This window comes from Triticum aestivum, chromosome 3B (assembly GCF_018294505.1).
Source record: "Triticum aestivum cultivar Chinese Spring chromosome 3B, IWGSC CS RefSeq v2.1, whole genome shotgun sequence".
NCBI lineage: Eukaryota > Viridiplantae > Streptophyta > Magnoliopsida > Poales > Poaceae > Triticum > Triticum aestivum.
This window is the reverse complement of record NC_057801.1, coordinates 300,641,005-300,653,536: the sequence shown is the minus strand read 5'-3', so window position 1 is coordinate 300,653,536 and position 12,532 is coordinate 300,641,005.

Here is a 12,532-nt window from a genome sequence, read left to right as displayed (position 1 = left end):
GGTCGACACGTCAGTGACACAATTAACTAACAGGGTTAATTAAATCTAACTAATCAAATTAACAGCCACTGGGCCCGCTGTCAGTGTCAGCAGGGGGGGGGGGTAATTAGTCCTAAACTAATCTAGTCAGGGGCGGGGCCCACGTGTGTTGACCCCAGGGAGGTCAAACCCCAGGTCGAACAGTTCAAACCGCCAAGGTCGAGTCGCCGGCGAGGCCAGACACGGCGGCGAGGCTCGGATTTGGTCCTCCGTTGACCAAATCGACGACGGAGACGCGCTACGGACTGCTGGTGAACTCGCGCATCGAGTGGTGGTGGCGGTTGGGCCTGGGGAGGCCGGAGTTGTCGCCGGCGTCGACCTTGGCGGTCGCCGGAGCTCGGGTGGTGGCGGGTTTGGCGCTACGGCTTGCGTTTGAGAAAAGTAGCAGGCTAGAGAGGCACTAGGCGTTGCTACGAGCGCAACGGCACACGCACGTGACCAATTGGTCACCGGAGCCACGTCGGCGACGAGGACAGGAGGCAGCACGATTCGGTCAGCAAGGGGGCGACGTCTACGGGGCATAATCGAGCTCGGGAAGAGGGGGGTTAGACGCAGGAGCTCACAACGCTTCGGACGGGAGGCTCGAGGGGCTCGGGGAAGGCCTGCAGACGGCGGAGCGGCGACGGTGTTCGTCGGAGCCCGAGGAAGAAGATGCAGCCGATGCCGACGATGCAGCGTGTACGGGCTCGAGCGCGTCAGCTTGGTGACGTTGTGCGCTGCAGCGAAGCTTCTGGATGCTTCGAGGGGGCGAGGGGATGGCAGTGGGCGCAGCAATGGCGAGCGGCGGCGGCGGCTGCGTTTGGTGCATGCGAGGGAGAGAACCAGGGGAGGGGATGGGGACCAGAGAGAGCGAGAGAGAGTCGGGGGCAGTGGGGTGGCGCCGAGGAGAAGACGCGACGCGTCGCGGTGGCCAGGCGACGCAGGCAGACAGCCTGGTGGCGTGGCGCCCGCGCGCGCGCCGGCGCGCTCCTCTCTGCCTGCCTGGCGAGAGGAAGCAGGTGGCTGGCATGGGCCAGCACAGCGCTATGCCGGCCAGTGGGCTGCCAGGTGGGCTGGCTGGGTTGCCAGGTGAGCGCCAGGTAAGCTCTCCCTCTCTTCTGTTATTTTTGTAATCTTTGCGGCTTTATTAAAAATACAAAAACGTTTCCAAAAATCCTGAAAATAGTTGTGGGCTCTGTTAGGATTATTCCTAGCAGCCCACACTTAAGTTCAAAATTAATTGAGCACTTAAAATAATATATAGCATTTAAATGCCCAATTGCAAATACTATATAAATTAATTCAACAATCCAGAATAGCCTCCAAAAATATGAAACCATTTTTAGCAGAGGGTTTAGCCAGGACCAAATATGGTGAACATTTATGAAGGGCATTTTGGTTTCATTGAAAAGATTTTAGTAAGCCCTAGTTGAATTCATTTAGTGCTAGGGTTTGATCAGTCCCCATTTCAAGTTCATTTGAAAAGTTAAACATGATGCACACATGAAGGGCTAGCCTACTGCATACCAGGACCAGGGATGTGACACTCGCGTCCGAGCTCCCCGTGCAGGAGAGCTCCCGATCCAGCGTGCCCCGCCACCGGCGAGCGCCTTCACCGCCCGTCCCCGCCGCCGACCATCGCCAACGCCGCCTCGCTGGAAGGTCGTTGCCGTGCCGGAACCCAGCTCCGTCGCCGCCCTGGCTCCCCTGCCCTCACGACCTCCCACTCCTGACGCCCCGCGCAAGGTCCGCCGCGGGCGGAGCTCGCCCTCGCCCGCTCCGGCCACCCCCCACCGCAACCGCTGCCTCCGGCTGTCACCGCCCCGGATCCGGCCTCCGGCGCCGTTCCCGGCCCCCCCTCCGGCGTCCTTCGCTCGGCCTCGCCGTCGCCATGAAGCTGTCGCTGCCGCCCTGGTAAGGGATCGAGCGGAGGAGCTGCTCAATCCGGTGTCCCGTTAACCGCGCCACCGCGTGGGCCTCCCCAGCGCCCCGGCCCAACGCGCCGACCCCCAAGCCCAGCTGCGCCCCCTTGTCGGGCCTCCTTCATCAACCGGCCCATGAGGCCTGGTGAGCCGCCCAGTTCCTGTAGCTCCAATTTCGGCCCGAGTAGTTTTTTTTTCAGATCTGCGATTTTCGCATTATCCAGGAGTTTACTGTTTTACAGAAAAGTCCCTCTAGATCATGCATATAATAACTCTTTAACCGTGCATCGGATTAAAATGTTTTATATATGTAAAATGCTTAGAATTCTGTCTAGTTTCATAATATTCAATTGTCATCCATGTTTGAAATGTTTAAATTGTTGTTTGATTAAATTTGCTTAAATGCCATGTTAAAATGATTTATTTCATAACTAAACAACCGTAGCTCGGTTTTAAATAAACTTTATATGTAAATGGGCTGGAAAAATGCCTAGTTTAACATGGTGGTCTCATCTTGCATGTTTAACAACTCTAAAATATGGTTTAGGGCAGAACAGTACCAAATCTAAAATATGCACATGGGGATTTTCCGGAATTGTTGTTTGTAACTTCCGGCCTCATTTAAACTTGCCTAGATATGTAGTTTCATTATGTTTCACCTCTTGCTATGTTTAACAACATTTAATATTGTTGTGTACCTAAACGAGAGCGAACTAAATAACTTGAATGTGGTGATTCGTCAATATGCAACTCGTTGCATATTGAGCTCCACTTAACTTGTAGTATTGGTTGTTGCATTTTGCCATGCCATGCCTCATTAAACCGGACATGCATCATACTTGATTGTGCATCATGCCATGATTATGCTTGTGTGTTTACCATGTTGTTTTTTTCTTTTCCGGTGTTGCTTCTTAGTTCCGGTAATGTTGCAATTGTGAGGATTCGTTCGACTACTACCGTTCATCTTCTTCATGGACTCGTTCTTCTTCCTTGCGGGATTTCAGGCAAGATGACCGTCACCTTGGATCTCACTACTATCATTGCTATGCTAGTTGCTTCGTTCTATCGCTATGCTGCGCTACCTATCATTTGCTCTTCAAGCCTCCCAATTTGCCATGTCAGCCTCTAACCTTTTGCACCCTTCCTAGCAAACCATTGCTTGGCTATGTTACCGCTTTGCTCAGCCCCTCTTATAGCGTTGTTAGTTGCAGGTCAAGTTCGAAGATTGCTCCATGGTGGACAGGTTTATGTTGGGATATCAAAATATCTCTTATTTAATTAATGCATCTATACACTTGGTAAAGGGTGGAAGACTCGGCCTTATGCCTGGTGTTTTGTTCCACTCTTGCTGCCCTAGTTTCCGTCATACCGGTGTTATGTTCCCGGATTTTGCGTTCCTTACGCGGTTGGGCGATTTATGGACCCCCTTGACAGTTCACTTTGAATAAAACTCCTCCAGCAAGGCCCAACCTTGGTTTTACCATTTGCCTCACCTAGCCCTTTTTCCCTTGGGTTTCTGGAGCCCGAGGGTCATCTTTGTTTTAGCCCCCCCCCCCCGGGCCAGTGATTGTCTAAGTGTTGGTCCGAACCAGAGCCCTTTGCAGCGCCCCCTCAGGGAACCTTGAGGTCTGGTTTTAGTTGTACGGATTGCTCATCCGGTGTTTCCCTGAGAATGAGATATGTGCAGCTCCTATCGGGATTGTCAGCGCATCGGGTGGTCTTGCTGGTCTTGTTTTACCATTGTCGAAATATCTTGTAAACCGGGATTCCGAGGCTAATCGGGTCTTCCTGGGAGAAGGTATATCCTTCGTTGATCGCGAGAGCTTATCATGGGCTAAGTTGGGACACCCCTGCAGGGTATAAACTTTCGAAAGCCGTGCCCGTGGTTATGGGCAGATGGGAATCTGTTAATGTCCGGTTGTAGATAACTTGACACTTGACTTAATTAAAACGCATCAACCGCGTGTGTAGCCGTGATGGTCTCTTTTCGGTGGAGTCCGGGAAGTGAACACGGTTTTGGGTTATGTTTGACATCAGTAGGAGTTCAGGATCACCTCTTGATCATTACTAGTTGACGACCGTTCCACTTGCTCTCTTCTCACTCTTATTTGCGTATGTTAGCCACCATATATGCTTAGACGCTGCTGCTACCTCACCACTTTACCCCTTCTTTTCCCTTTAAGCTTTGCTAGTCTTGATACCCATGGTAATGGGATTGCTGAGTCCTCGTGGCTCACAGATTACTACAACAACAGTTGCAGGTACAGGTTATGCGATGATCATGACACAAGAGCGATGTTGCTTGTTTTGGAGTTCTTCTTCTGCTTCTTCTTCGATCAGGGGATAGGTTCCAGGTCGGCAGCCTGGGCTAGCAGGGTGGATGTCGTTTGATCTTCTGTTTGTGTTTCATCCGTAGTTGGATGTTGATATTGTGTATGATGATGTTGTGTTCGTGTGGCATTGTATGCCTCTTGTATGTATCCCCATCTATTATGTAATGTTGATGTAATGATATCCACCTTGCAAAAGCGTTTCAATGTGCGGTTCTATCCTTGGTGGGACCTTCGAGACTCTTTAGGATAGTATCGCATATTGGGCATGACAAGTTGGTATCAGAGCCTCGACCGACCATAGGAGCCCCCTTGATTGTTGGCCATTGTTGAGTCTAGAAGAAAACTATTTTTGAGTCTTAGGATTATATATATCAGAGAGTAGGATTCATTTTACTCCTCAGTCCCTTCGTTGCTCTGGTGAGGTCTCCTAACGTAGATGTTTTGTCTTTCCTCTCCTCAAATTTTCACAAATATTTTTTTTAGGATCACGCGGGTATCTTGGAATCGTTCCGATGGTTTTGTGACGAGAACATTGTTCTTGGCGCCTCCTGTCTATTATGTGGCAGTGACCCAGGGAGTAGAGCTCCGAGGTGTTGTCGTCATAATTTTATCATTGCAGTTCTGGAATACCTGAGTTTTGCCGACATCGAAAATCTCTTTTATCCAGTTGTTGGTGTGATAACCTCGACGCCACCCAGTACTGGGGCGGGAGTTCGGGAGTATTGCCATAGCTCGTATAACGGATGCTTTCCGAAGGTTGAGCTACATGATTTCCGAAGGTTTCTTGGTTATGTGTTGACGAATGGATACAACTGGATGTAGGGATTGTTAGTTTGGGTGAGATATATTGCCTCCCCTGTATCCCCAACACCAGATTGCATAACCAGAAAGTTTCGGGAGTTTATAGGTGGGTATTCAAGTAGCTCCTAGAATATCTTTCCGACAGATGCTTGATATGGGATTGGGTAAATCTCTATCATATGTATTTGTTCCGGCTTATTCTGCAAGCCAAATCCTTTATTTTGTTTTGAGTTGGGGTATTCAAGTTGCTTCAATGTCAAGTGTTGATTCCATATCTTTCAAGCGGTGTTCTCATATTTCTATGGGAGTACTAATCCTTTTGATCATCGAGATTGTCATGTCAATTCTCTCCAACTGTTGTGCTTCTCTTCTAGTGGATCCGATCATTTTCAACAACCACAAGATCAACTCTAAGTTTTCTCACCGGTGTTTGTTTCATCCATCCCAAGTTGCCTTTGTTTTCCCGCCCTCCCACCCTTTTCTACAAGGACTCATATATTTTAATCAAGTATCCATTTATTCGTGTGAAGTCTCTTCACTCTTTTCAATCAATGTTCTTATCCGGTGATTCTCAGGAAGATACTAACGGAGCTTCAAGTTCATCATTCTTCATTCTCGTATTCTTCTCCGGTGGATTAATTTCAAGTTTCGGTGTTGATCATATCTCTTCCTGTTGTTTCACATATCTTCCCATGTGAATTTCTTATCCAAGGCTCTATTATTTATTCACCTCTCCCAGTTCATATCCGGAGTGCTGAAGATATCTCGGAAGATTCGTGCTTCCATTCTCTATCTGTTCAAGTTATTTTGAGGTTGTTATCTCATTCAAGCTATTTAATTCTACCGGTGCAATCTCTATTTCAAGAAATCCTTCAACGATGTTTCTTTTGAGTGGGCCCTAACCCACAGGTCTTTTCCCAGGATCTTACCTGACTCCTCTAATTTCCCGGAGCCATTCCCAAATTCTTTTCAAAGTGTGATGTAAGAATGGATTTCATCAGTCACATGCCTTCTCCAAGATCAATTTCAAATTCTTTTCATTGTTGGTTCAACCTTTCTAATTTTATCCCGGAGTATCTCAACAATTTGGTGGTGTTTCTCCTTGTCATTTTCGGATTTTGAAGACCGAAGAAGTGTTTCCTCTAAATCTTGGTCCATTCTCTTGAAGATTCATAGTTCTAGCTTCATGCTATCCTCATAATTGTTTTGATTGTGAGATTTCTTTTCCTACCATCCGGAGCATTTCATGAGTTGTTTCCATTTCTTTCCTCCGAAGGCCACCATGTCATAATTCTTCATTCTCAGCGTGTAGCTATCATTCTCCGAATCTTACCGGTGCATCGTTCAAATATCCGGTAATCACTTCATGATCTCTTCGTTCTCTGTATCTAAATCCCTTCAAGTATCTTCATTCATTTTCCAATTCTTTCCGGTGAATTGTGCCTTTGCTAATCTCATTTTCAATTCTTACGGTGGTTCGTTCAAGATTTCTCTTCCTTCGTTATAGTATCAATTCACTCGTTCTTTTGTTGTTTCAATCCTACTGGTGGTCGTTCAAGACCTTCCTCAAGTTTGCGCTATATCTCTTTTAATTCTTTCTACGAGAATAAGTAGTATGTCAAATCCATTGCTTGCCATCAATTTAATTAGTGAAGGATGAGCATAACGTAATTCTTATTCTTGTTTCATCGAGTAAATTCAATTCCTTATTCCAGAGGTTCATCAAAATTCTTGATTTCATTTGTTCATCTTTCTTTCCGGAGTTCCAAGTTTTCTCGGTTATATCATTTCAAAGCTTCATCTAAATCATTGCAAGGCTTCACCTTGTGTTTTCAACTTCTCTTTCTTTCTATCATCCTTTTATTACCGGAGTTCTTCATGGAGGCTCTACATGGTGGTTCGTCAAGGATTCTTTTCATTCTTCAATTGTTCGTCAAGATTTCTCTCGGAGTTAAGATCCGCCAAGCTATACTCTAAAATAAACATGGTGCTCAACACATGTTTTATTTTGAGGAGTTCAATTATTCTTCATCTTGCATTTTGAGGTGCAATTCTCCTACCTTATCTTTTGAGATGGTGTTATATCATTCTTGACAGTTTCCCTTCAAGTTTTATGATTCACAAGTTGTCAAGAATGAGATATTGTGAAACCATCATTTTCTCGTCGATCATGAATTGTTTCAACCCATATTAATCTCTTCGTTGGAGTTATCTTGTGTCATATTTCACCTAAAGCCTTCCATTGGGAATGTTGCTATTTGTGGTGCTTATCGTTGATCCAAGCTTTCTCCATATCCTTCTCGGTGAGAGGTTTTTCATCTCTTCTTTGATCTCAAACAATCAATTGTTTTCCGTTAGTGGCAGAATGTCATCTCATAGTCTTGAGATGTTTCCATAAGCCCACTACAGCTTATTCTTTTCATTGTTGGTTTTCCAACAACCCCGTTGTAACCATCTTGCAAGGGTGCTTTCCAAGCTCATTTGTGGCACAAGTTGGCATTTTCTTCTCCATTCTTTTATTCCAGTGATCTATCTTCTATTCTTTCTTCCGAAGGCATTGTGATGTTGTTCTCTTCACTCATCATCTTGTTTTGTCAAGATCATGTTCTTTTCCATGCTTATCCACTTAACCGGAGTGTTGTGTCTATCATTCATCTTTTAACAAGAGTCTCATCCAAGGGCTTTCATTTTGCCAAGTTCAAATTATATTCCGTCCATGTTCAACCGGAGTGCTGCCCGAATTCTTCCTCTCTCATCTTGTTTTAACCGGAGTGGTTTCGAATTCTATCTTGTCCATTAAACTCTTGATTCATGTCTATGCAACCTTCAAGTTCTCGTAATGTTCCTTGTTCCTCTTTTCTAACAGATTGTTTGCAATCTCGTTCATCTCTGTTGTATTCTTTCTTTTATATTGCTCAACCTCTCAAGGTTCGTGGTTTCACTCATTTGTCGAAGAAGCAACTTAGTTTTACCTCTTCTCTTCCCTTTCTGTTTTCCCTCCAGTGCCATCCTAGATCTCGGGACGAGATCCTCTCGTTGTGGTGGAGTGTTGTAACGCCCCGGATACAACTTTCCATATTCGTAACTCCAACTCTTCCCTTTTCCGGAGATGCGATATGTTATTTCCTCCGTGGTTGGGTTTTGTCTGTTGTCTTGCATTTTGTTCTTGTTATGCATCTCATCTCATAGCATCATGCGCATTGCATCGGCATCGTTTTCATAAAACTTGCATCCGTCCGGGTTTCCCCGGTTCTCTCCGTTGTCTGGTCTGAGCCCGACCACACTCACACGCGCCCGCGGCACCTCCGAAATATTATTTTATAAGTGGCTTAAAAATGTTCTCAGAATGGGATGCAACTTGGCGTGCGATCTTATTATAGTGTAGACATAGCGCGTGTCAAGTTTCGTCACATTCGGAGCTCGTTTGATAGCACAACCGTTAAATATATAGCGGCACCATTGCCGGTATTTACGTCGGACATTTTCAGTCTCCGGAAACTGTTGCCGGGCTGCCTTCTCTTCTCTCTTCTCAGCCCAACCCCCCTCCGCACAGCCCATCTAACCCTGCTTAAACCCCCCTCCGACCGGTGTTGTCGGATCGTCATCGGAGGCTTCGAAACCCCTCCTAAACCCCAACCCTAGCCCCCTATTTGCTATATATAGACCCCTCCTTCCAAATTTGGGCTAATCTAGGCCTCCACCAACCCCCCTCGAATTCTGTGCCTCCAACCGCCTCCTCCATCGTTTTTCCGCGCCGGACCTCCCCTTCGTTGCCACTTGTCGCGCCGCCAACCGCCAGCCGCCGCCGAGTCGTCCCCCTCGGCCAATCAGGCGCAGCCACCTAGCCATCCTCGTGCCCGCCAGCCTCACCTGCGCTGCCACGTCGCCTCCCCAAGCCCCCACTTCGCCGCGGCCCTCAGGGCCCATCTAGAGCCTGCCCTGAGCCCATCCAGGGCCCGAGCCGCCACCGCCCTCGCGCCCGAGCTCCTCGTGCAGGAGAGCTCCCGATCCAGCGCGCCCCGCCGCCGGCAAGCGCCTTCACCGCCCGTCCCAGCCGCCGACCATCGCCCTCGCCGCCTCGCTGGAAGGTCGTTGTCGCGCCGGAAGCCAGCTCCGTCGCCGCCCTGGCTCCCCTGCCCTCACGACCTTCCGCTCCCGATGCCCCGCGCAGGGTCCGCCGCCGGCGGAGCTTGCCCTCGCCTACTCCGGCCACCCCACCGCAACCGCTGCCTCCGGCTATCACCGCCCCGGATCCAGCCTCCGGCGCCGTTCCCGGCCCCCCTCCGGTGTCCTTCGCTCGGCCTCGCCGTCGCCATGAAGCTGTCGCCGCCGCCCTGGTAGGGGATCAAGCGGAGGAGCTGCTCGATCCGGTGCCCCGTTGACGGCGCCACCGCGTGGGCCTCCCTAGCTCCCCGGCCTAGCGCGCCGACCCCCAAGCCCAACTGCACCCCCTTGTCGGTCCTCCTTCATCAACCGGCCCATGAGGCCTGGTGAGCCGCCCAGTTCCTGTAGCTCCAATTTCGGCCCGAGTAGTTTTTTTCTCAGATCTGCGATTTTCGCATTATCCAGGAGTTTACTGTTTTATAGAAAAGTCCCTCTAGATCATGCATATAATAACTCTTTAACCGTGCATCGAATTAAAATGTTTTATATATGTAAAATGCTTAGAATTCTGTCTATTTTCATAATATTCAATTGTCATCCATGTTTGAAATGTTTAAATTGCTGTTTGATTAAATTTTCTTAAATGCCATGTTAAAATGATGTATTTCATAACTAAACAACCGTAGCTCGGTTTTAAATAAACTTTATATGTAAATGGGGTGGAAAAATGCCTAGTTTAACATGGTGCACTCATCTTGCATGTTTAATAACTCTAAAATATGGTTTAGGGAAGAACAATACCAAATCTAAAATATACACATGGGGATTTTCCGGAATTGTTGTTTGTAACTTCTGGCCTCATTTAAACTTGCCTAGATATGTAGTTTCATTATGTTTCACCTCTTGCCATGTTTAACAACATTTAATATTGTTGTGTACCTAAACGAGAGCGAACTAAATAACTTGAATGTGGTGTTTCGTCAATATGCAACTCATTGCATATTGAGCTCCACTTAACTTGTAGTATTGGTTGTTGCATTTTGCCATGCCATGCCTCATTAAACCGGGCAGGCATCATACTTGATTGTGCATCATGCCATGACTATGCTTGTGTGTTTACCATGTTGTTTGTTTCTTTTCCGGTGTTGCTTCTTAGTTCCGGTAATGTTGCGATTGTGAGGATTTGTTCGACTACTACCGTTCGTCTTCTTCATGGACTCGTTCTTATTCCTTGCGGGATTTCAGGCAAGATGACCGTCACCTTGGATCTCACTACTATCATTGCTATGCTAGTTGCTTCGTTCTATCACTATGCTGCGCTACCTATCATTTGCTCTTCAAGCCTCCCAATTTGCCATGTTAGCCTCTAAACTTTTGCACCCTTCCTAGCAAACCATTGCTTGGCTATGTTACCGCTTTGCTCAGCCCCTCTTATAGCGTTGTTAGTTGCAGGTGAAGTTCGAAGATTGCTCCATGGTGGACAGGTTTATGTTGGGATATCATAATATCTCTTATTTAATTAATGCATCTATATACTTGGTAATGGGTGGAAGACTCGGCCTTATGCCTGGTGTTTTGTTCCACTCTTGCCGCCCTAGTTTCCGTCATACTGGTGTTATGTTCCCAGATTTTGCGTTCCTTACGCGGTTGGGTGATTTATGGGAACCCCTTGACAGTTCGCTTTGAATAAAACTCCTGCAGCAAGGCCCAACCTTGGTTTTACCATTTGCCTCACCTAGCCCTTTTTCCCTTTGGTTTCCAGAGCCCGAGGGTCTTCTTTATTTTAGCCCCCCCCCCGGGCTAGTGCTTGTCTAAGTGTTGGTCCGAACCGGAGCCCTTTGCAGCGCCCCCTCAGGGAAACTTGAGGTCTGGTTTTAGTTGTACGGATTTCTCATCCGGTGTTGCCCTGAGAACAAGATATGTGCAGCTCCTATCGGGATTGTCGGCGCATCGCGCGGTCTTGCTGGTCTTGTTTTACCATTGTCGAAATGTCTTGTAAACCAGGATTCCGAGTCTGATCGGGTCTTCCTGGGAGAAGGTATATCCTCCGTTGATCGCGAGAGCTTATCATGGGCTAAGTTGGGACACCCCTGCAGGGTATAAACTTTCGAAAGTCGTGCCCGCGGTTATGGGCAGATGGGAATTTGTTAATGTTCGGTTGTAGATAACTTGACACTTGACTTAATTAAAACACATCAACCGCGTGTGTAGCCGTGATGGTCTCTTTTCGGCGGAGTCCGGGAAGTGAACACGGTTTTGGGTTATGTTTGACGTCAGTAGGAGTTCAGGATCACCTCTTGATCATTACTAGTTGACGACCGTTCCGCTTGCTCTCTTCTCGCTCTTATTTGCGTATGTTAGCCACCATATATGCTTAGACGCTGCTGCTACCTCACCACTTTACCCCTTCTTTTCCCTTTAAGCTTTGCTAGTCTTGATACCCATGGTAATGGGATTGCTGAGTCCTAGTGGCTCACAGATTACTACAACAACAGTTGCAGGTACAGGTTATGCGATGATCATGACGCGAGAGCGATGTTGCTTGTTTTGGAGTTCTTCTTCTGCTTCTTCTTTGATCAGGGGATAGGTTCCAGGTCGGCAGCCTGGGCTAGCAGGGTGGATGTCGTTTGAGCTTCTGTTTGTGTTTCATCCGTAGTCGGATGTTGATATTGTGTATGATGATGTTGTATTCGTGTGGCATTGTATGCCTCTTGTATGTATCCCCATCTATTATGTAATGTTGATGTAATGATATCCACCTTGCAAAAGCATTTCAATATGCGGTTCTATCCTTGGTGGGACCTTCGAGTCTCTTTAGGATAGTATCGCATATTGGGCGTGACAAGACGTGTGGGCGCGCGCCCTCGGTCGGTTGAACAGGGGGAGGGGAGAGCGACGACCCAGGGGGTGTGGGCCGGCCTGTTGGGCCAGCTGGCTCGGGTGGGCCGAAGCCTGAGTGAGGCAGAGGGCCTCTCTCTCTCCCCTCTACTTCTCCTTTTCTTTTTTCTTTTTGTTGTTTTTCCTTTTCTTTTCCAGGAGCTTTTGCATTTTCTTTTAGCCACAATTGACTTTGCAAAATTATGCCACTGGCCAAAACAATTTCAAAGAACTAAAGTGTACTGCCTCAAAAAGGTTGGGAGGCTTTTGGAATAGTTGCCAATTTTATAAATTAAAAAGGGCATTTAATTTATTGCTAAGGTCACTGTTTTAAGTAGTTTAGGCCACTTAAACCCTTTGCAAGAAAAAAGCTGGTTCACCACCAATATTAGTTGTGAAATATTTGGCACATGACGAACATTTTTGTTTTCATGTTTGAGAAATTTTGAATTCCCCTCATAATTTGAATTTGAATTT